Below are 24,594 nucleotides of genomic sequence, written 5' to 3'. Positions count from 1 at the left end.
GTTTTTGGTCAAAGTTATTAATTAGTGGGTATTGTTTAAATTTATTTATTTACTATTTATAGTGAATATTTATTATTTTTGATGCTGATGCAAGTAAGATTGCTCCTTAATTTCATTTATGATGAGACTACTGTTAGTGCTTAGATAGACAGCTGACCTATGCATGTTGATGTTATATTTTGCAGTCTCACTGAATTTATTTATTAAGTCTCCTAGAGGCAGGATCTTTAGGGATTTTCCTTTTTTTTTTCTTTCTTTCTTTTCTCTCTCTCCTTTCTCTCTCTCTCTTTTTTCTTTCTAAGGACAAAAGGCTCAACTTCAGGATGTTTGCCTAAATTGCCCTGTAAAAATGCCTTCACCACCTCTTGAAGCTCATGGCATCCGAGTTGGCACCAAGACCCCATTCCTAGTCTCAGTCCACAGCTCCTGACTGTCACCTCTTGGATGAAGCAGTGACTGTCTCCTAGAAGCTGCCCCCACAAAGGCACCCAAGTTTATGGCAAGGTATCTGCTTTCTAGATGTTTGATAGGACTCATCATTGAATCATGCATGGCATCTCGTCCTTTTCTTTATCTGGAACTTTGAGTACAGATTCAAAATAATTAATAATAATAATAATGTTTTTTTTAAACTAGTAATCTATCTAGATTTTCTGTAATTTCCTGATTCACTCTTGGGTGGTTACATATGTTTCTGGAGGAGGTTGTGGGGGATAGCACAACACAGTTAACACAACACAGTTAATTCACAGCAACCCTATATCATGTGTAAGAAAATGGTGGAGGGAAGAGGGAGATAGCATAATGGTTATACAAATAAACTTCTATGTCTGAGCCTCCAAGGTCCCAGGTTCATTCCCCCCACATCACCATATGCCAGAGCTGTGCAGTGCTTTGGTTAATTAATTAATTATTAGTAAATAAGAAAAAGGGAGTTGGGCGGTAGTACAGCAGGTTAATCGCAGGTGGCACAAAGTGCAAGGACCAGTGTAAGCATCCCAGTTTGAGCCCCCGGCTCCCCACCTGCAGGGGAGTCGCTTCACAGGCGGTGAAGCAGGTCTGCAGGTGTCTATCTTTCTCTCCCCCTCCCCCGGCCTTCCCCTCCTCTTTCCATTTCTCTCTGTCCTATCCAACAACAATGACATCAATAACAACAATAATAACTACAACAATAAAAACAATAAGGGCAACAAAAAGGGAATAAATAAATAAATAAATATTTTAAAAAATAAGAAAAAAATGGTGGAAAGGTCATCTTCTAGATCATGCTATGGTAATGACACAGGTGACCAGAAGTGAGGGTGGGCTCCATGATGCAGACTCCACTGCCTAGTTCTGTCCAGCCAAGGATCTGGACAGTGCCATCATATTTGGAAAGTTCTGTTTTGCTCCAACCAAAGCCAGCAGAATGTAACACTGTGGTTTCTCCCCAGGAAGGGTTGTCACACCTTTGACACCACAGACCTCAGGCCAGTTTGATTTTCTTTCTCCCTTTCTTCCTTCCTTCCTTCCTTCCTTCCTTCCTTCCTTCCTTCCTTCCTTCCTTCCTTCCTTCTTTCTTTTTATTTCTTTTTTAATGTTTATTCCCTTTTGTTGCCCTTGTTGTTTTATTGTAGTTATTATTGTTGTTGATATTGATTTCGACGTTGTTGGATAGGACAGAGAGAAATGGAGAGAGGAGGAGAAGATAGAGAAGGGGAGAGAAAGATAGACACCTGCTGACTTGCTTCACCACCTGTGAAGCGACTCCCCTGCAGGTGGGGAGCTGGGGGCTTGAATCGGGATCCTTATGTTGGGTGCTTGCGCTTTGCGCCACCTGTGCTTAACCCACTGAGCTACTGCCCGACTCCCTAATGTGACATAATCTTCACACTTTGGGGTTGGCTTGGTTTCACATACAACTCCCAAATTGTGGTTTCTTTCCCCCTCCTCTCTCCATATCTCTCTGTCCTATCCAACAACGACGACATCAATAATAGTGATAACTACAACAATATAACAACAAGGGCAACAGAAAGGAATAAATAAATATTTAAAAAATAAATACATAAAAAGTCACTGATGCTATGCTATAGAGAATCAACATTTAGCTGTTTGCAGACTCCTCCATCTTTAAGACACAAGTCTGGACCTCGTCAGATGGTACCTCTTAGAGCACAAGGAAGCGGCTCTTCATGGCCACAGGGCCCAGAGAGGCATCTGACAATGTCAGATTTTTCCAGAGCCTGTACCAGCTACTAACTGGGCTCTGAGGTGGGACTCCTCTATGCTCATTTTATAGATGGGGAAATAATCGAGTCCCAAGGGAGTTAGATAAAACCAGGGAACACAGCCACCTGTGGTGATATTAGGGAAACCTTAAGCACCCTGGGGACCTGATTCTGGTCATATGAACATCTTGTGGCACCCACTGTACCCACTGGGACGGCCCCGAGACTTGGGGGACCTTTGGTCTTTGGTTTTGGCACAGAGCAGGAAGAGGGGACGGAGAAGCACCTGAAGAGGAAATAATTATTATGGGATAGACATGGGAGGGGCTTTAGACAATGTCAGAGCACCTGGGGACCAGAGGTCCCATAGGAGAGTTAGGTCATTTAAACAGACCCATGAGAAGTTCCTTCAAGGTGGTGTTTGGGCCAGGGAAAGAGGGAGAGAGGACTGGGCACTGAATAAAATTCCTGTCTTTACACAATCCCTCTCTCCTGGAATAAAGTTTGCTTGCCTGACCAATGGAGTCCCCTCTGGTGCTACAGAGATGATTTATTTATTTATTTGTTAGCTTATTTTTTGCCTCCAGGGTTATTGCTTGGTTGACTGCACTGCGAATTCACTGCTCCTGGAGGCCATTTTTTCCCTATTTTTGTTGCCCTTATACTTTTTTTGTTTTGTTATTGACGTTTTTGCTGTTGTTGGATAGGACAGAGAGAGATGGAGACAGGAGGGGAAGATGGGGGGAGAGAAAGACAGACCTGCTTCACCACCTGTGAAGTGACCCCCCCCCCCAGCAGGTAGGGAGCTGGGGGCTCAAACTGGGATCCTTACACCAGTCCTTCTGCTTCATGCCATGTGTGCTTAACCTGGTGTGTTACCACCTGGCCCTGAACCTGGGTCCTTGCGCTTGGTCCCCATATAGAAGATCCTACAGCTGTTTTATAATGCGCTTCTTCGTCGGGATGCGGCATCATCTAAATTCATTTCCCACGTCTACGCTCGACCGGACCTGCCAATATACGCGGATATCTTCGCCCACCCTGTCCAACACTTGACGTCTCGTCACCCAATCTGGTCCCCTATGCCTACACTGAACTTCTCTGTTCCAGTCTCTTGGAAACAGAGTTGGCAGTCAGCTGAGGTAAAGAACAAACACCTCCTCACAGACCCCTGCAAGCGTCAACCCGGCTTTGACCTAGCACTTTATGATTGGGCCCTCCTCAATCGCTATCGAACGGGCCATGGCCGTATGTTCCATCGCTGGGGAGCCAGGGATGACCCGAATTGCCCCTGCGGCTACAGACAGACTATGACCCACATAGTCAATGACTGCCACCTCTCCAGATTCAAAGGAGGTCTTGAAACTTTGCATCCGGCTCAACCTAACGCTGTTGACTGGCTACAGAAGAAGGGCAAAAGCTAGAAAAATGAGCTTCTTCATGTTCTTTCATCACATTTGTCTGCTTCTGATTTCTTTTGTTTTGAATTATTATTATTATTTGTGCCTTAATAGTGGTTTACAAGATAATAGGGGTACAGTTCCTTACTGCCTGTACCACCAAAGTTCTAACCATAGTTCTCCCAAGGTTTTAGAGATGGACTGTCTACTTCTTTTTCCCCAAGTCTAAATTCCAGCATCAGTGAAACCATCTGGTCATTGTCTTTCATCTCTTATTTCAGTAATTATAATCTCCTCCAGTTTCATGATTTGGTCCTGAAGAGAACAATATCATCTTTATTGATTACAGAGTATATATATGTGTGTGTGTGTGTGTGTGTGTGTGTGTGTGTGTGTGTGTATCCCATAATTTCTTTAGCCAGTTACCTGTTATGGGAATTTAGGTTGTTTCCACCTTTGGTTATTGTGAATAGTGCAGCTGTGGACATAGGGGTGCATATGTCCCTTTGAATTAGTGTTTCATGTCTTCTGGATAAGTGCCCATGCAGGGTATTGCTGGATCATAAAGTGTTTCCGTTTGTATTTGTCTGAGGACTCTCCATCTTCTTTTCCGTAGTGGTTTTCACCAGCTTGCATTCTCATCTGTGCAATACCAGAGTCCCTCTTTCTCCACATCGTGACCAACACTTATCTCCTGTTTTGTGTTTCCTCTGTCCCATGACTGGGGTTCACTACTTTGGAGATGCTGCTGCTTGGTGTTCTGCGTGGTTGGACACACCATAAAAAACAGCACACGAGAGGGAGTCGGGCATTGGCGCAGTGGGTTAAGCGCACGTGGCGCAAAGCACAAGGACCGGTGTAAAGATCCTGGTTCAAGCCCCCAGCTCCCCACCTGCAGGGAAGTTGCTTCACAAGTGGGTGAAGCAGGTCTGCAGGTGTCTATATTTCTCTCCCCCTCTCTGTCTTCCCCTCCTCTCTCCATTTCTCTCTGTCCTATCCAACAACGACATCCATAACCACAACAATGTTAAACAACAAGGGCAACAAAAGGGAAAATAAATAAATAAATATATAAAAACAGAAGCAAAAACAGCACACGAGAATGAAGGATAGAGAAATAGGGTGGCATGGTGAAAACAAGACCCAAGAATATGGAAACTGGAAGTGTTGGAAATGTACCATCAGCTCTCAGCCCTGAGCCAGGGTGTCTTCTTTGCCACTGTTGGAGTTAACCCTCTACTACCTAAATGAGAGTGAAGCTGGAATCCTTTGAAATGGCCAGGAGAGATGACTTCTGGAAGCTTTTGTGAGGCCTCAGCTATTTTTTTTTTTTCCTCCATAGTTATTGCTGGGGCTTGGTGGTGCCAGCACTATGAAACCACTGCTCCTGGTGGCCATTTTTTTTTCTCATTTTATTGGATAGGACAGAGAGAAATTGAGAGCGTACGGGGAGATAGAGAGGGAGAGAGAAAGATAAGACTCCTGCAGACCTGCTTTACCACTTGTGAAGACCCCTCCCTGCAGGTGGGGAGCCAGCGGCTTGAACCTGGATCCTTGCGCTGGTCCTTGCATTTTGTACTTTGTGGCACTGTCAGGCCCTCAGGTCCTGGCTTTCAAAGGCCTGTAACTTCCTTTCCTTTTCTCTGGCCCAGAGTACAACTCTGTGGACTCTGACCCACTTAGTGATGCAAATGTCCCTTCCATTGACATGCAAATAGTTCCTGCAGGTTGCCATTGTTTGTCCGACTGTGGCCAGAGACCTGTTATTCCAGTTTAGCTTCTCCTGGAGGTCTCGAAACTTTACATCAGGCTCAACCTGACGCCGTTGACTGGCTACAGAAGAAGGGCAAATGCTAGAAGAAGAAGCTTCTCCTGGGAAATTCTAAGCATTTCTCCCCCTGTCTCGAAGGGCACTTCTCAACCAGCCCTGCTGTTCTGCTGACTCCTCCATGATGCCATGTAAGGACAGACAAAGGTTCCCTTCGGCCCAAACTCCTGCCAAGGGCAGAGTTGTCTCTCCCACCCTCTGTGAGAGGGGAAAGTAAAAGGAACCCATGTGGTTTCCAGAGAACTCCCTTCCTCCCGCCTGCCTTTTATAATATATTTTGGCTGAGAGAAATTGAGAGGGAAGGAGAGATAGAAAGGGAGAGAAGTTCCCCCCTTGCAGGTGATCATCAGGGGCTTGAGCCCTCCCCCACCTTTGGCATGGCAATGTGTGCACTCAACCAGGTGCACCACCACCTGGCCCCCTAACTGTCTGGCTGCCTTTTTGATTTTTTTTTTTTCTGGAACCCAGGGCCTCAAATATGCGTGAATTCATTTTCCCCATCACTTTATCAGCAGAGAGGGAGACAGAGAGAAAGGGAGAGACCCCACCATGCAGGATTTCCCTCCAGTGCCATAGCTTCCCATGTGGTGCTAGGGGGTCAGAACGTGAGTGCATGCTTGGCAGGGTATGCTCTCTACCCGCTGAACTAGCTCTCTGCCCCCTCCCCCTCTGCCATTCTGTTCAGCAGTTTTCTTCTCCACTGAAGCACTGCTCACTTCTCCTTTAAGGACAACACCTTTGAACAGTCCCAGTCCCCACAGGAAGCAGGTTCAAAGGTCTGTGTGTGTGTGTGTGTGTGTGTGTGTGTGTGTGGAGGGGCAGGGGCAGTAGGTGTGGGGGTTAGGGGGTGTTGTATCTGGTATAGTGATGGGTCTCAGACTGATATTACTTCATCTTGAGTGACTTTCTCACCTCTGGGCTGGCTGTCCCTTTTCTGAAATATCTGTCCCCAGTACATGTTTGGGAGACTCAAGAGGGAAAACCAAGTTGAGAGACAGTGAGTGGCCTTGGCTATTTTGTTTGTATGTTTGTTTTTTGGCTCATGTTGGTGCCTGGCATGCGAGTGACCACTCTTAAGAATCTGGAGATTAGCACAGTGACACAGTGAACAGAGTGTGAGGTCCCAAGTGGGATCCTGTGCGCCGTAGTGATCCTCTGGTTGACTCACTGGTGTTCAGAAAAATAAATGAAGAAATTTTATTTATTAATTTATTAGAGACAGAGAGAAATCGAGAGGGAAAAGCAAGATAGAGAAGGAGAAAGACAGAGAGACACCTGCAGATTTGCTCTACCACTTACGAAACTTCCCCCTGCAGGTTGGAGATGGGGGCTTGAACCTGGGTTCTTGTGCATGGTAATGTGTGCACACCACCACCTGCCCCCCAGTTCTCTTTTCTGTGCTCCAGCCAAGATATGAACTAAGAGCCGTGTGTGTGTGTGTGTGTGTGTGTGTGTGTGTGTGTGTGTGTGTGTCCCCTTCCTGAAATTCCATGGATGAGGCCTGGGGGGCAAGATAGCATAATGGTTATGCAAAGAGACTCTCAGGGGGCTGGGCGGTGGTGTAGCAGGTTAAGCGCACATGGTGCAAAGAGCTAGGACCCATGTAAGGATCCTAGTTCCAGTCCCCAGCTCTCCACCCACTGGAGGAGTCGCTTCACAAGCAGTGAAGTAGGTCTGCAGGTGTCTATCTTTCTCTCCCTCTCTCTGTCTTCCCCTCCTCTCTCCATTTCTCTCTGTCCTATCCAACAACAATGATGACAATAACAAAAACAGTGACAAACAACAAGGGCAACAAAAGGGAAAAATGGCCTCCAGGAGCAGTGGATTCATAGTGCAGGCACTGAGCCCCAGCAATAACCCTAGAGGAAAAAACAAACAAACAAAATAACCCCAATAACAAGACTCTCACCTGAGGCTCCAAAATCCCAGATTCAATACCCTCCCCACCACCATACCATCACCACCTTAAGCCAGAGCTGACTAGTGCTCTGGTTTAAAAAAGAAAGAAAGAAAGAAAGAAAGAAAGAAAGAAAGAAAGAAAGAAGAAGCAAAAAGAAGCGAAATTCCATGGACTTTCAGGCTGTGAACTAGCTCACTTGCTGCTTTGCTAGGTGCATGACCCAGGTTTCAGCTTGGTTTCTACTGTGTTAAAGGAAGCTTGAGAGCTGTCATCTCTTCCACTCTCTCACTCTACTTCTCTGTCTTTACAAACATTTCTATAGACTTGAAGAGACAGAGAAGAGCGAGGGAGATCAAAGCCCCTTTCCACCATCCAAGGGGCTCTCCTGGTGCTGTCTGAGCAGCCCCCATGTGGTGCTGGGGATTGAAGGCTGATCCCCCCTCCTGCAGTGACCACTCACCAGCTTCCCTGGGGTCAGCATCCATTGCTTGCACCTTGGGCTTCTCCCCACCTGCCTGAGAAAATCGAGGTTCACTTGCAGGCACGCAAACCTCCCCCCCACCCCCGTGTGTTGTGCTCATACTAGTTCATCATTGTGGATAGAGAGCCAGGCAAGGGGGGGATTTTTGGGGAGACAGTGGGTGGGGAGATCTAAAGGTGTTTCACCATCACAGAAAGGCTGGGTGACATTTTGGGGTACCACTGTGGGCTCTGCTGAGATGCGGGGGTGCACCCACAGGGTTGGCACTGGGCCCAGGACACTGGGACACATTCCCGGTTCTCTTTGACCTGGAGCAGACAAAGAGGGTTCTCCTGGCTGTCCTCTCAGCCAGTCTCACCAGGAGTCTGGCTTTGCCCAGAGCTTTGCCCTCAGCTTCTGCTTCAAAGCTTGCTACTGTCAATGCCTCCTCTCCAGCTAGGGGGCGCCTTTCTTCTCCTTTTCTTTTCCTCCTTTCTTTCAGTCTTTTACTCTCTCTCACCCTCCTTCCCTCCCTCCTTCCTTTCCTTCCTTCCTTCTTTCTTCCCTTTCTTTTATTATTATTATTATTTTTATTATTATTTTGCCTCTAGGGTTATTTCTGGGGCTCGGTGCCTGCACGAATCCATTGCTCTTGGAGGCTATTTTTTTCCTTTTGTTGCCCTTGTTGTTTATCACTGTTATTATTATTGCTGTCGTTGTTGTTGGATAGGAGAGAGAGAAATGGAGAGAGGAGGGGAAGACAGAGAGGGGGAGAGAAAGATAGACACTTGCAGACCTGCTTCACCGCCTGTGAAGCGACCCACCTGCAGGTGGGGAGCTGGGGACTGGAACTGGGATTCTTATGAGGGTCTTTGTGCTTCGTGCCATGTACGCTTAATCCGCTGTGGTACAGCCCGGCCCCCTTTCCTCCCTTTCTTTCTCCCTACCTCTCTTCCTTCCTTCCTTCTTTCTTTCTGTCTTATTCACCAGACCTCTGGTCAGCTCTAGCTTATGGTGGTGCTGGGGAATTGAACCTGGGAGCTCAGAGCCTCAGGCATAAAAGTCTTTTGCAGAACTGTGATGTTATTAACCAGCCCACTGAAGGTGAGACAGGGTGGGGGTGGGGGCTTGAACCTAGGTCCTTGCCCATGGTAACATGTGCACTTTACTAGGTTAGCATCCACATGCCTCTCTTAGACTCTCTACCCCCACCACCTCCAGCACTGCATCAGCTCTGGCTTATGGTGGTGCAAGGGATTGAACCTAGGACCTCAGAGCCTCAGTCTTTTGCAGAACCACTCGGGCTTCCTCTGGTGTTGTTCCAGAGCCCTGTGTGTTTATGACCACACAGGTGGGGGGTGAGGACCATTTTCCATGTCCCTGTCTCTGGGTGCCCTGGTGCTGTCACCCTCCACTGACATCGTCTCCAGGCCCCCCAGCTGGCTGAGCATGGCATACCTGTGCCCCTGGGCCTGGGCATTGCTCCCACTGGCTTGGGAAATGGTGGGACAGCCCCTCTCCAGTTGTGGCCCAGCCTCACCATGTTCTCCCTGAGACTCTTGGGATAGGGGCTACACACAGTGGCTGCTGTGCCCATAGTCCCCTGGCTAGGGAGGCAGCTCAGGGCAGCAGAGCTCAGGGCTTTCAAACCCCAGGCCCTGGGTCCCATCCTGGTGCCACTACATGCCAGAGCTGAGCCCTGCTCTGCTCTCTCCTGTCTCATACGAGCCCTCTGGCCGAGACTTGCTGAGAACTCACCATTGTCTCTGGTGCTCTTCATGGTGGGGGCGTGTGCCCGGCTGCCCAGGGGCAGCTGGAACAGGAACCCGGAGTGACAAAGCACCTGGAACATAGTGGCCAGCCCGAGTTCCATCCTGGAATGTGGGGACTCCCAGCCTGGAGATAGTAAAGGTTTGGGGATGTTTTGGTCCAGTACGCTACACCCAGCCCGAGATTCAGCCTATGTCCTCCTTTACTATCATTTATTCTTATTTTATTTTTTTTATTGCCACCAGAGTTATTGCTGGGGTTCAGTGCTGGCATTATGAATCCAACATTTTTCCTTTTTCAAGAATTAAACATTTTTTTGTATTATCTTTATTTATTTGATAGAGACAAGCCAGAAATTGAGAGGAAAGGTTGAGAAAGAGAGACCTGCAGCCCTGCTTCACCACTTGCAAAGCTTTCCCCCTACAGGTGGGGACTGGGAGCTCAAACCCAGGTCCTCCTTGTGTTTTATAACACGTGTGCTCAATCAGGTGCACCACCACACAGCCTCTCTTTCCTTTCCTTTCCTTTCCTTTCCTTTCCTTTCCTTTCCTTTCCTTTCTTTTCTTTTTTTGCCTCCAGGGTTATTGCTGGGGCTTGGTGCCTGCATTACAAATCCACTGCTCCTGGAGCCCATTTTTTCCTATTTTCTTGCCCTTGTTGTGGTTATTGATGTCGTCATTGTTGGATAGGACAGAGAGAAATGGAGAGAGGAGGGGAAGACAGAGAGGGGGAGAGAAAGATAGACACCTGCAGACTGGCTTTACAGCTTGTGAAGCGATTCCCCTGCAGGTGGTCTCGAACCGGGATGCTCATGCCTGTCCTTGCACTTTGCGCCACGTGCACTTAACCCACTGCGCTACTGCCGGACTCCCCCAGGGCAGAGAGAATTTGAGAGAGGAGGGGAAGACAGAGAGGAGGAGAGGAAGACAGACACCTGCAGACCTGCTTCACCGCTTGTGAAGCAACCCTCCCCTGTAGGTGGAGAGCTGGGGGCTCGAACTGGGATCCTTACGCTAGTCCTTACTCTTCGCGCTTAACCTGCTGCGCCACCGCCCAGCCCCCGCCCCTCTTTTATTTTTTTTCTTCTACTTTTATTGGACAGGACAGAGAGAAATTGAGAGGGGAGGGGGAGGTAGAGAGGGAGAGACAGATCTGCAGGTGTGGAGCGGGTGTGTGTGGGGGCGGTGATGTGGCGGTAGGGCAGCTCAGATCCAGGTCCTTGAGCGTGATAATAGGTGCACTCAGTACCAGGTGTGCCAATGCTCAGCTCGGAGCTTCTTTATTCTCAAGTTCCACTTATAAGTGAGATCATTCAGGATTGAAGGAGGGAGAGGGGATGCAAAGACAGTGGGGTCCTGGGGTGTCTCCTAGATGCCAAGCATGGGGAGATGACAGGCTTGGGACCTATGTGTTAAAAACTAAGCTGTAGGGAGTCGGGCAGTAGTGCAATGGGTTAAGCGCATGTGGCGCAAAGCGCAAGGACCAGTGTAAGGATCCCCGTTGGAGCCCCTGGCTCCCCACCTGCAGGGGAATCACTTCACAGTGAGGCAGGTCTGCAGGTGTCTATCTTTCTCTCTTCCCTCTGTCTTCCCCTTCTCTCTCCATTTCTCTCTGTCCTATCCAACAACGAGGACATCAATAACAACAACAATAATAACTACAACAATAAAACAAGGGCGACAAAAAGGAATAAATAAATATTTTTTTTTAAAAACCTAAACTGTAGGGGGTCGGGCGGTGGCGCAGTGGGTTAAGCGCATGTGGCGCAAAGCGCAGGGACCGGCGTAAGGATCCCGGTTCGAGCCCCCGGCTCCCCACCTGCAGGGGAGTCGCTTCACAGGCGGTGAAGCAGGTCTGCAGGTGTCTATCTTTCTCCCCTTCTCTGTCTTCCCCTCCTCTCTCCATTTCTCTCTGTCCTATCCAACAACGAATTGCGTCAACAAGGGCAATAATAATAACCACAACGAAGCTACAACAAGGGCAACAAAAGGGGGGAAAAATGGCCTCCAGGAGCGGTGGATTCATGGTGCAGGCACCGAGCCCAGCAATAACCCTGGAGGGGGAAAAAAAAAAACAAAAACCTAAACTGTAAACCACTAAGCCCCCAAGAAAATAATAATAAAAAAGATTTAGGGATGCCTTTTTTATTTATTTGTATGGTTCTCATTTCATTACTTACTAGAGAATGAGAATGAGTGAGAGAAGAGAGAATATGAACCAAAGCACTGGGTGGTGCTGGGGGACATCCTGGAAGCACACTTTTTGCCCTTGTTTATTGTTGTTGTTATTGCTGTTGTTGTTGGATAGGACAGAAAGAAATGGAGAGAGGAGGGGAAGACAGAGAAGAGGAGAGAAAGGTCGACACCTGCAGACCAGCTTCACCGCTTGCAAAGTGCCTCCCCCACCCCCCGCAAGTGGGGAGCCGGGGGCTCGAAGCAGGTTCCTTATCGCCAGTCTTTGCTCTTTGCGCCACCAGCTCTTAACCCGCTGTGCTACCGCCCGACCCCCTTTGGGCTATTTTGAATAAAGCTGCCCAAACACTTGTGCACAGATCCTTGTGTAAGTCTGTCTTCATGTTGCCCGAAATCTGCAACGCCCACGAGCTCTGTCACCAGGCTGCATGATAGCTGCAGGATCTGATTGTATAGGAAGCTGCTAAATGCTCCCATCAGCAGGAGTCACTCTGTTCCTTGGCCTGGTGGGATTTGTTGTTTGAGCTGCTTTCCATTCAGCCCCGCTGGCAGCAGCTTCTCACTGTAACTGTGTTTTGCTCCTTCCTGGGATGCTGCCATTCTCCTGCAACTTTGTTACCCGGGTATCTTCCTGGATGAAATAGCTTCTTGTGTGCTCAGTCTCTGTTCTCACGGGACTATTTGCTGTTTCACTGCTAGAGTTTCAGACTTTTTTTTAACATTTACTTATTTATTAAATTTGACATGACAGAGAAATTGAGAGAGGAAAGACAGAGAGGGAGAGAGACACAGACAACTGCAGCAGTGCTTACAACTCATGAAACTTCCTCTCCTGCAAGTAGGGACTGGGGACTTGAACCCAGGTCTTTTTGCACATGTTAATGTGTGCACTCAACTGGCTGCCCAGCCTTCTCTATGTATTCTAGAGACTTGTCCATTTTGAGGTGCATGGTTTGTGGATATTTTCTCTCCCACTGATGCTTACCTTTCATTGTCTTTGATGGAGCCAAACTAGAAAGTTCTCCTTGGGACCTGGGAGGTGGTGCAGTGGATAAAACATTGGTCTCTCAAGCATGATGTCCTGAGTTCCATCCTTGGCATTGCAAGCGGGAGAGTGATGCTCTAGTTCTCTTTCTCTTTTCCCTCTCCCTCCTTCCCCTATCTTAAAAAACAAAAACAAGGGAGTCGGGCTGTAGCGCAGCGGGTTAAGCGCAGGTGGCGCAAAGCACAAGGACCGGCATAAGGATCCTGGTTCGAACCCCGGCTCCCCACCTGCAGGGGAGTCGCTTCACAGGTGGTGAAGCAGGTCTGCAGGTGTCTATCTTTCTCTCATCCTCTCTGTCTTCCCCTCCTCTCTCCATTTCTCTCTGTCCTATCCAACAACGACAATAACGATAATAACTACAACAATAAAACAACAAGGGCAACAAAAGGGAATAAATAAAATAAATATTTAAAAAACAAAAACAAAAACAAAAACAAAATAAAAAGAAAACATTTCTTTTGTGGACTGTACCTTTGGTGTGCTCTTGCTTCCATTCTCAGTTCTTTGGAGCTACATATGTCTTAGCAGATTTGAGATATGCTGCTACTTAATAGAAAGAGAAGGGGAAGCAAGCCCTCCGCTGCTCATCACTATGTGTTCCATGCTTGTACAAAGGCTCAGGAGCAGGTGAGACTCCCAGGAGCAGGTGAGCAGGCAGGAGGGCAGAGCACCGGTCTGGAAACTCAAAAGCAAGAGCTAGAGAGCTGGGGAGATAGCTTAATGGTGATACAAAAAGGTTTTCATGCCAGAGGGACCAAAAGCCCCAGGTTCAATGCTTATTATCATTATTATTACAATATTCAATGCCATTATAAGCCAGAGCTGAGCAGGGCTCTGGTGATTGAAAAAAAAGAAGGGGTAGGGCGCTAGCGCAATGGGTTAAGCGCATGTGGTGCAAAATGCAAGGACCGGCATAAAGATCCCAGTTCGAGCTCCTGGCTCCCCACCTGCAGGGGAGTCGCTTCACAGGCAGTGAAGCAGGTCTGCAGGTGTCTTTCTCTTCCCCTCTCTGTCTTCCCCCTCCTCCCTCAATTTCTCTCTCTCCTATCCAACAACATTGACAGCAATAATAATAATCACAACAAGGATAAAAACCAAGGGCAAACAAAAGGGAAAAAATAGCCTCCGGGAGCAGTGGATTCCTAGTGCAGGCACCAAGCCCCAGCAGCACACACACACACACACACACACACACACACACACACACACACAAAATTGGCTTGGCTCTGTATGGTCAGCAGGTGGAGCTATATACACACTGTCAAATCCTTCCTTCCTTCCTTCCTGTATCCCCCCCCCCCAACTTGTGAAATTATGCTGATAACTGAACCAGAGGAGGAGGAAGAAGGGTGGGGAGGGGACAGGTAGGTCACAGAACCAGAATTCTGTATCCCCACCCTCCCACCTCCCAAAGATAACCACCATAGTTGAACTTGCCCTTTTTTTTATATAAAAAAATTATTTCCTTTTATTGCCCTTGTTGTTTTATTGTTGTAGTTATTATTGTTGTCTCCATTGTTGGATAGGACAGAGATAAATGGAGAGGGGAGGGGAAGACAGAGAGGGGGAGAGAAAGATACACACCTGTAGACCTGCTTCACCGCTTGTGAATCGACTTCCCTGCAGGTGGGGAGCCAGGGGCTCAAACCGGGATCCTTACACAGGCCCTCTTTAATAGGGGTAAGGGACAGAGAATCCCCTCAGCCATTGGGAATCTTTGTGTGAACAGGGGTGTGTGGGCACCCGACCCCCACCCAGGAGAGTGGGGCTTGGGGTGCGTCTGGCTCCAACAACAAGAAGGCCAGGATAGGGAGCCCCAGGCCCTGGGCTGGTGGAGGCTGTCACTCTGAATGCATTTCTCCATGATGAGCCCACAGGGTTCCTTCTCCTGTGGCCTGCGTTTATGATCCCTGCATAGCCCACTCTTCCTGCAACACCCCCCTGCTGCACTCTGCCCCCTACAGCTGCTCTGTTCTGTGACCTTTCACTTCCTCATTTCCTCCTCCTCCCACTCAGCCTCCCCTGCTGCTGCTTCTCCTCCTCCTTCCTCTTCTCCTCCTTCCTCTTCTCCTCCTTTTAACATTTCTCTTATAAATTTATTTATTCATTTGTTTATTGGATAGAGACAGAGAAATGAGAGGTGAAGGGGAGATAGGGAGAGACAGAAAGACACCTGTAGAAATAAAGAGCTGAGGTGGAAATGGGAGAGAGATAGAGACCCGTTCTGCTTCAACACTCAAAAAGCTTTCCCCCTGGGAGTCAAGTGGTAGCGCAATGGGTTAAGCGCACGTGGCGCAAAGCACAAGGACCGGTGTGAGGATCCTGGTTTGAGCCCCTGGCTCCCCACCTGCAGGGAAGTCACTTCACAGGTGGTGAAGCAGGTCTGCAGGTGTCTATCTTTCTCTCCCCTTCTCTGTCCTCCCCTCCTCCTCTCTCCATTTTTCTCTGTCCTATCCAATAACAAAAACATCAATAACAACAACAATAATAACTACAACAATAAAACAACAAGGGCAACAAAAGGGAAAATAAAGTTTTTTTTCAAAAAGCCTCTAAAAGAAAAAAGCTTTCCACCTGCAGGTGGGGACTGGAGGCTTGAACCCGGGTCTTTGTGCATTGTAACATGTGAACTCAACCAGGTGCACCACCACCCAGCCCCTCCCCCTTCTTCTCGATATTATTTATTTATGTATTGGATAGAGACAGAGAAATCAAGAGGTGTGTGGAGGGGGGATAGAGAGGGAGAAAGACACCTGCAGCACTGCTTTGCTTCATGGCTCCTGAAGCTTCCTCCCGACAGGTCTGTTTTACCCGGTACACCACTGCCTGGCCCCTCCCCTCCTGAGTTCCTTCTTTTATTTTTTATTTATTTTTATTTTTTGCCTCCAGGTTTATTGCTGGGGCTTGGCGACTGCATTATGAATCCACTGCTCTTGGAGGACATTTTTTCCCCTTGTGTTGCCCTTGTTGTTTATCGTTGTTGTTGTTATTACTGTTTTTGTTATTGCTGTTGTTGTTCTTAGATAGGACAGAGGGAAATCAAGAAAGGAGGGGAAGACGGAGAGGGGAGAGGAAGATAGACACCTGCAGACCTGATTCACCACTTGGGAAGCAACTCCCCTGCAGGTGGGGAGCCGGGGGCTCGAACCAGGATCCTTAGGCCAGTTCTTGCTCTTTGCACAATGTGTACTTAACCCGCTGCGCTACCACCTGGCCTCCTCCTGGTTCACTTCTTAGTTCCAACGCCTCCAGGAAACTCTCCGTGGTTCCCAGCCAGTCTCTTCCTCTTGACCTCTCTGCTCTCTGCTCTCTGGTCTCTTTGTATAGACCTTGAGTTTCAAGGCCATGTCGCTGGGCCACATCCGTCCTCCTTGGCAGCTACCAGGAAGGGACCCAGGTTCACTGGAAAGTCAGGAAGATCAAAGTCAGCCTGCCCTTGGCCTTGCTCCTCCTCTGCGTGGAATCTCTGCAGGTTTCAGCAGGAGCCCCTCTTTTCCCTCTGTCGGACTCCTTATCCTTAGCAGTGGGTCTGGGTCCAACCAGTCCCCAGAGAGAAATGCAGCATCACTCACCTCGCACGGCTCCCAGGCCTCTGTCCATGCCTGGCACAGGAACCGCCTTAATCCTCCCCACCTGTTTCTGGGTGGGGTTTCCAGTCCTGTATCTTTTCTTTTTCTTTTTTTTCCCCTCCAGGGTTATTGCTGGGGTTCAGTGCTGGTACTATGAATTCACTGCTCCTGGAGGCCATTTTTCCCATTTTGTTGCCCTTGTTGTTATTGTTGTTGGACAGGACAGAGAGAAATAGAGAGAGGAGGGGAAGACAGAGAGGGCACGAGAAAGATAGACACCTACAGACCAGCTTCATCGCTTGTGAAGCGAACCCCCTGAAGGTGGGGAGCCGGGGCTGGAACGAGGACCCTTGCATAGTTCCTTGCACTTCCTACTGTGTGCTCTTAACCTGAAGCATTGCCACCCGACCTCTGTCCCGTGTCCTTTCTTTATAAAAACAAAGGACATTCAGAAGTAGTAATAGGTATAGGTATGACTTAGAAAGGAAGATAAGGCAGGGCCATAGGAAAAAAATAGGCAAATAAGTATATATATAAATATAGACAGATAGTCATAGAAGTAATAGTCAACCCATATCTGTGGCCTTGGAAGAACTGCAGTTTCCAATGGAGGGAAAGGGGACACAGAACTCTGGTGGTAGGAATGGTGTGGAATTGTACCACAGTTATCCCATAATCTTATAAATCAATGTTGAATCATTAATAAATTTATTTATTTTGAATAGAGATAGAAACTGAGAGGGGGGCCCCAGTCACTGAGCCGCCGAGGACTCAGCAGCCTCCCCCTTGAGCCCCCTCGCTTCCCAACGCTCCGTCCCCTCCCCCCGCCCGCCTTCTCCCGCCGCCGCCTTCCGCAGGCCGTTTCCACCGAGGAAAAGGAATCGTATCATATGTCCGCTATCCAGAACCTCCACTCTTTCGACCCCTTTGCTGATGCAAGTAAGGGTGATGACCTGCTTCCTGCTGGCACTGAGGATTATATCCATATAAGAATTCAACAGAGAAAGGCAGGAAGACCCTTACTACTGTCCAAGGGATCGCTGATGATTACGATAAAAAGAAACTAGTGAAGGCGTTTAAGAAGAAATTTGCCTGCAATGGTACTGTAATTGAGCATCCAGAATATGGAGAAGTAATTCAGCTACAGGGTGACCAGCTCAAGAACATATGCCAGTTCCTTGTCGAGACTGGACTGGCTAAGGACGACCAGCTGAACGTTCATGGGTTTTAAGTACTTAAGCTCACTGAAGCTTAAGTGAGGATTTCCTTGCAATGAGTAGAATTTCCCTTCTGCCCCTTGTCACAAGTTTAAAAACCTCACAGTTTGTATAATGTAACCATTTGGGGTCTGCTTTTAACTTGGACTAGTGTAACTCCTTCATGCAATAAACTGAAAAGAGCCATGCAAAAAAAAAAAAAAAAAAAAGAAACTGAGAGGGGGAGAGGAGAGAGAGAGAGAGACCTGCAGGCCTCTTTCACTGCTGAAGAAGCTTCTCTTCTGTAGGTGGGGGCTGGGAGGGCTCAAGCCCAGGTCTTTGCTCATGTGATGTGTGTGCTCAGCCAGGTGAGTCACCATCTGGCCATTCAAATCATGTTTCTACATGTGGTTTTTCTTTTCCAGTTTTCTTTGGGGTGCTCAGATTTCCTGTGTCTCTCCACATAGTGGGCTCTTTTGCTTCTCTGATTCATCAAACACATTGAGGGCTATTAGATCCAAGTCCCCCAAGTCTCCTAAATCCCCGGGGAATGAAACCCTAACTTGTGTAAAGCTGTCTCTCTGTGTGCAGGGTGACCTGTCTGCATTCCATCCTGCCATCTGTCCATCCTTCCCTGCTCAGCACTCAGGTGCCAACTCCCACCCTCTCTGCAGGGGTGACTTCAGCTCTCCACCATGACTGTGAAGGTGATGGGGTTTGGGGGAAAGGAAGGGAGAAGAAGAGGAGTGGGCGTCAGCTCTCAGCGACCTTGTTTGGAATGCCAGTGTGTAGATCTTAACTCTGAAAAACAAAACAAAACAAAACAAAACACCCCTGAAATTGTGTTCCTTCATCAGGAGTGATGGCTGAGCCTAGAACCTTCACCTGCATCCTAGGGGAAAGGAAGTTTAAGGCAGACAAGACAGAGGCAGAGGCAAGGTAAGTGGGCTGCCTGCCTGGAGGGGTGTGGGCAGTGCCTGCAAGGGAGATATTGCTGGGTCAGAGGTGAGAAAGCTGGGCGTGCTTGAGGAAAGCTTTCCAAGATCATGGATCACAGGCTGCACTTGCACTCCACAGTGCTGTGCCCTGCCACACTCCCTCGGGAACTACCACCAGTGTCTTACACACATAGTTTGTTTACTTCTCTGTGTATCTTGCAAGTTCTTCTGATTATGTTCTAAGCTTTATTTCTGGGGGCCGGACAATAGTGCACCTGGTTGAGCACATCTTACCATGCTCAAGGACCCGGGTTCAAGCCCCTGGTCTCCACCTACTGGGGAGAAGCTTCAAGAGTGGTGAAGCAGGGGCTACAGGTCTCTCTCTCTCTCTCTGTCTCTGTCTCTCTCTCCCCTCCCTCTCCTCTCTACCTCCCCTCCCTCTTTTCTCTCATTTACTCTCTGTCTCTATCCAAAATAAATACAAAATATTTTAAAATCTCTTTTCATGGAAGAGAAAGAGAGAGAGAAAGAGAGACTGACATAAGTACTGTTCAGCTTCGGCACACAGAGGTGCTGGGGATTGAACCCAGGGTCTTAGAGGCTTCAGGGGTGCCTGTACTCTAGGGCTGAGATATCTTCCCGACTCTGACTCTTCTGATCTCTGCTCTCTTCTTGGGTCCCAGGGGTGCAGGGTGCTTGGAGCTGACTGGCTCCTAAATGCTAATTTCCAGGCTGGTTGTGAGCTAGCTGCCACCTCGCTGGTGATGGGCCATTGGCTGGGGCAGGCGTGTTTCCCCCTGGGGGGTTAGTCAGTGCATATACCAAGTGGGCTGAACCTGAGGATGCAAGACTAGAGATGGGGGTGATGGTGGAAGAGCCTGGAACACTGTGGGTTTGGGAGTCTGCAGGGAGTGGGGGAAGGGGCCTTGGAGACCAAGAGGGGAGTCCTGAAACCAGCCCCATGGGCACCAAGGGATGACTGTATAGTAAAATTTGGGGCAAGTCACAGGTTATAAACCCCAGCACCTGAGGGCAGCACCGTGGACAAGCACCAAGGGAGCTCTGTGGGTGGGGGAGTGGTGCTGTGGTACCTCTCCTTTCCTCTCTCTCTCTCTTTGCTTACCTGCAATAGGCTATGGGTTTGTCCCTGGCTCTCTTTTCTTTTCCTTTCTCTCTCTCTCTCTTTCCTTTTTGCTGCCAGGGTTATCGCCTGGGCTCAGTGCCTATACTATGAATCCACTGCTCTCAGTGCCCATTTATTTTCCTTTCTCTCTTTATTTGACAGAACAGAGAGAAATTGAGAAGAGATAGAGAGGAGAGCAAAGGGAGATAGAGAGGGAGAGCAAAGATAGACCTGTTTATCTGCTGATGAAGCCTTCCCCCTGCAGGTGGGGAGCGGGGGCTTGAACCCTGGTCTTGCGTATGGTTATATGTGCACGCTTACCCAGATGTGCCACCGCCCGGCCCCTGCCCCTGATACTCATAAAACAAACTTCACAGATGTCTGTCTGGACCACTCTTCTGCTAGTCACCCAGGAAGCTCCACCCCACCTCACCTGTTGGGGCAGCCTGAGTGTCAGCACCGCCTGCCCCATCATCACGCCTGTCACTTTCTACTTACCCACAGGCATCTCTTTAGCCTTTTTTTGGGACACCCTTTTATAGGCATCTTGATGAGGTGGAAGGAAGAAAAAACTTTGCAAAGAGTTTGAAGTCTGGGTGCTTAGCTGTGTGGCCTTGGAGAAATGGACAAACTCTCTGAGGCTGGGTTTCCTCACGTCACAGGAGTGTAGTAGTTCTGCTGTCACACCCTTGCTTGGGCTACATACACACTTTTCTGGTCACAGTAATCCTTTGGGGATATCCCTGCAATCCCACCTCATCACATTTCTTTTCTTTTCTTTTCTTTTCTTTTCTTTTCTTTTCTTTTCTTTTCTTTCTTTTCTTTTCTTTTGTTTTCTGCCTCCAGGGTTATTGCTGGGGCTTGGTGCCTGCATCACAAATCCACTGCTCTTGGAGGCTATTTTTTTTCCCTTTTATTGCCCTTGTTGTTTTATTGTTGTTGTCATTGCTGTCATTGTTGTTGTCATTGCTGTCATTGTTGTTGGATAGGACAGAGAGAAATGGAGAGAGGAGGGGAAGACAGAGAGGGGGAGAAAAAGACACCTGTGGACCTGCTTCACAACTTGTGAAGTGACTCCTCCTGTATATGAGCAGCCAGGGGCTCCAACTGGCATCCTTATGTGGGTCCTTGCTCTTCACGCATAACCAGCTGCTCTACCACCCGACCCCCACATTTGTTTTCCTTTCCTGGAATCTCCAGAACTGGATAGACAAGCAGTGGGTCCCCTCCACCCTCCAGAGGACAGCACTGTCCTGTGGCTACATCGAGCATAGCACTTGCATTTATCCACATGGATTCTCACCTTCTTAGCCTTGGTCTGTTGTTTTTATCAGTTCTGTCATAACTGGGCAGGTTCAGTTCTAACTAATCCTACTCATCAGGAACACTTCCCTGTTCTGATTTCAATGCAAAGCTTTTTTTTTTTTTAAAGCTATGCATTGGGAGTCGGTCAGTAGCACAGTGGGTTAAGCGCAGGAGGCACAAAGCTCAATGAGGCTGGGTGGTGGCACACTCACTTGAGCACACACTTTACAAGGAACAAGGACCCTGGTTCGAGCCCCCGGCTCCCCACCTGTAGGGGAGTCACTTCACAAGTGGTGAGGCAGGTCTGCAGGTGTCTATCTTTCTCTCCCCCTCTCTGTCTTCCTCTCCTCTCTTCATTTCTCTCTGTCCTATCCAACAATGACAACATCAGTAACAACAACAATAATAACTACAACAATAAAACAAGGGCAATAAAAGGAAATAAATAAATATAAGTATTAAGAAAATTTTAAAAAGCTATGTATTTAAAAATATATATATTTTTACTTTTTAAAAAGCATTTTATTCACCTTATTGGATAGAGACAGAGAGAAATTGAGAGGGGAGAGGGAGACAGAGAGGGAGAAAGGCAGAGAGTCACCTGCAGCACTGCTTCACCGATTGTGAAGCGACTCCCCTGCAGGTGGGGATTGGGGGCTCGAACTCAGATCCTTGCACCTTGTACGTGTGTGCTCAAGTGGGTGTATCACCACCCAGCCTCCCAAAAGATTTTTTTAAAAAAATATTTTATTTGGGAGTTGGGCAGTAGCGCAGCGGGTTAAGCGCAGGTGGCACAAAGCACAAGGACCAGCACAAAACACAAGGACCGGCATAAAGATCCCAGTTCGAGCCCCCAGGCTCCCCACCTGCAGGGGAATTGCTTCATAGGCGGTGAAGCAGGTCTGCAGGTGTCTTTCTCTCCCCCTCTGTCTTCCCCTCCTCTCTCCATTTCTCTCTGTCCTATCCAACGATGAGCACATCAATAACAACAACAATAATAACTACAACAATAAAACAATAAGGGCAACAAAGGGAATAAATAAATATTTAAAAAGAGGAAAACATATTTTATTTATTTATTATTGGATATAAACAGAAATTGAGAGGGGCAAGGGAGATAGAAAGGGACAGACAGAGAGACACCTGCAGCCTGCTTCTCCACTCATGAAGCTTCCCCTCTGCAGTTGGGGGCCAGGGGCTTGAACCTGGGTCCTTGTGCACTGTAATGTGAGTGCTTAACTGGGTGCACCACCATCTGGCCCCCTCCCAAAAGATTTAAGTCTTAAGGAGAGGGGAAGGGGGTAGAAAGAGAAGCAAAGCATCACTGTGGCATGTGGGGTACCCAGAATGGAACTTGGGACTTCAGACTCAAGAGTCCTGTGCTCCATGGCTAAGTCACCCCCCCTCCACCCCTGGGTGACTGCATCTCTGTCTCACAGACCTTTTGGACCTTTATCCTTGTTAATTAGACCAGCATGGCTGGACTTGCACAGGGAAGCCCGGAGCTCACCCCCCAGCATGGAATGTGTTAGAAGGATGAGCTGCTGGTCTCACTCCCACACAAACATGTCAATAAATACATCTTTGAAAAAGTGCCATCATGGGTGACCTTCTTCAAAAAGGCACCCCGGAAGCAGGTGGGCACCCATGTTAACTGCCCCTGTGCCATCTCGGGGGGGGGTGAGGGGCTTCTTGAGGGGGAGAGACAGGGAGGGACATCACCCCAGAAGGGAGAGTGTTTCCCTGGCCCTGGCATGAGCCTGAGTTCTCCATCACTGTCCCCTGCCCTCCATCTCTCGAGAAGCAGGGAACCCGTGTCTGTTCCTGTTGCCCTGGAAGCTTCTGGAAACCTCTCCCACCCCGGCACTTTGTTGTTGAAACGCTGGGAATAAAATCTGGGACTTTCCTTTTTCTCTGTGGTGAGAATGTTTTTTTAAAATATTTATTTATTTTCCCTTTTGTTGCCCTTGTTTTATTGTTGTAGTTATTATTGTTGTTGTTATTGATGTCGTCATTGTTAAATAGGATAGAGAGAAATGGAAAGAGGAGGGGAAGTTGGGGGCGCGGGGAGAAAGATAGACTCCTGCAGACCTGCTTCACCACCTGTGAAGCGACTCCCTGCAGGTGGGGAGCCAGGGGCTTGAACCAGCATCCTTATGCTGGTCCTTGTGCTTCGCGCCATTTGCGCTTAACCTGCTGAGCTATTGCCCAACTCCCGGTGAGAATGTTTTAAAAGATATTAAGTTTAGGGGGTCAGGCGGTAGCGCAGTGGGTTGAGTGCACATGGCACAAAGCATAAGGACCGGCATAAGGATTCTGGTTCAAGCCTCCAGCTCCCTACCTGCAGGGGGTCACTTCAAAGGCTGTGTAGGTGTCTCTCTTTCTCTCCCCCCTCTGTCTCCCCTCCCTCTCCATTTTTCTCTGTCCTGTCCAGCAACAACGACATCAATGACAACAACAATAGTAACCACAAGGCCGATCAAACAAGGGAAACAAAAGGGGAAAAAATGGCCTCCAGGAGCAGTGGATTCGTGGTGTAGGCACCTAGCCCCAGCAATAACCCTGGAGGCAAGAAGAAAAAAATAAAATAAATTAAAAAAAATAAGTTTATGAGAGAGAGAGAGAGCAAGAGTGAGAGAGAAAGAGACCAGAGCACTGACCAGCTCTGGTATGTGATGGTTTCAGGACTGGAAGTGGGGACCTCTTGGGGGTGGGGTTGGTGTCAAGCATGCAGGTCCAGTGTGCTGATACTGAGCTGTTTATTTGACCCTTGGAGAAACAATTAATTTTTTTTCTGCACTACAAAAAAGATTAAAGAGGGCTGGCTGGTAGTGCAGTGGGTTAAGTGCACATGGAGCAAAGTGCAAGGACTGGTGTAAGGATCCTGGTTCGAGCCCTCAGCTTCCCACCTGCAGGGGGGTCACTTTACAAGTGATGAAGCAGGTCTACAGGTGTCTTTCTCTCCCTCTCTGTCTTCCCCTCCTCTCTCTATTTCTCTCTGACTATCCAACAATGACTGCAATAACAACAATGATAAACAACAAGGGCAACAAAAGGGAAAATATAACCTCCAGGAGCAGTGGATTCATAGTGCAGGCACTGAGTTCCAGCAATAACCCTGGAGGCAAAAAAAAATTTTCAAGGGTTTTCTAGTTAATTGAATAATGTCCAGTATCACATAAACCCTAGAGCAGTGACATCTGTGGCTTCTTCCACCTCTAAATACTCAACAGATGTCTGTGGGAGCATAGAACAGGTGGGGCTGTGGAAGAAATCCAGTTCTGACAGGACAGAGGGTGAGGCTGAGCTCAGGCAGGGGAGGGGCAGACAGGCACAGGGGCTCCCGTGTGGAGGACGGGGAGAGAGGAGAGGAATGTCTGTTTCATGAGAAACACCCTGGGCTGTTTCGTGAGAGATTGTGGAACGAATTAGGTCTCATAGGCTCCTAGGATTTTGGGCGGGTTCTGTTTTCCTGAGTGCACTTCCCCCCATTTCCACCAAGAACTTCGGAGTGTGAGAGGTGTGACCTCCTGAATTTGAACTTGACCCCAGGGACCTCTCCATAGGTTCAGTCACATACACACACACACACACACACACACACACACACACACACACACACACACACACACGGGGGGGGGGGAGGGCGCTCTGGCTT

The 24,594-nt window shown here is 48.4% G+C and overlaps 1 protein-coding gene and 1 pseudogene across 1 annotated transcript in view; one reads left to right on the top strand and one right to left on the bottom strand.

Moving 5' to 3' along the window:
* Nucleotides 1-9,598, bottom strand: part of BCL2L14 (BCL2 like 14) — a 46,183-nt gene extending 36,585 nt beyond the window's left edge. The window contains exons 1-2 of the mRNA XM_060194394.1: nucleotides 9,557-9,598; nucleotides 7,799-7,853 (exon numbers count right to left, since the gene is read on the bottom strand). The gene's annotated coding sequence lies outside the window, so the exon portion shown is untranslated. The remainder of the gene's footprint in view (nucleotides 1-7,798; nucleotides 7,854-9,556) is intronic.
* A 7,541-nt stretch (nucleotides 9,599-17,139) lies between these two features.
* On the top strand, nucleotides 17,140-17,777 carry LOC103129097 (eukaryotic translation initiation factor 1-like; annotated as a pseudogene).
* Nucleotides 17,778-24,594: the final 6,817 nt, after the last annotated feature.

The sequence above is a fragment of the Erinaceus europaeus genome, chromosome 7, assembly GCF_950295315.1.
Source record: "Erinaceus europaeus chromosome 7, mEriEur2.1, whole genome shotgun sequence".
In the NCBI taxonomy this organism is placed as follows: domain Eukaryota; kingdom Metazoa; phylum Chordata; class Mammalia; order Eulipotyphla; family Erinaceidae; genus Erinaceus; species Erinaceus europaeus.
Note: the sequence above shows the minus strand (reverse complement) of the source record. Positions and strands in the feature narration are given on the sequence as shown.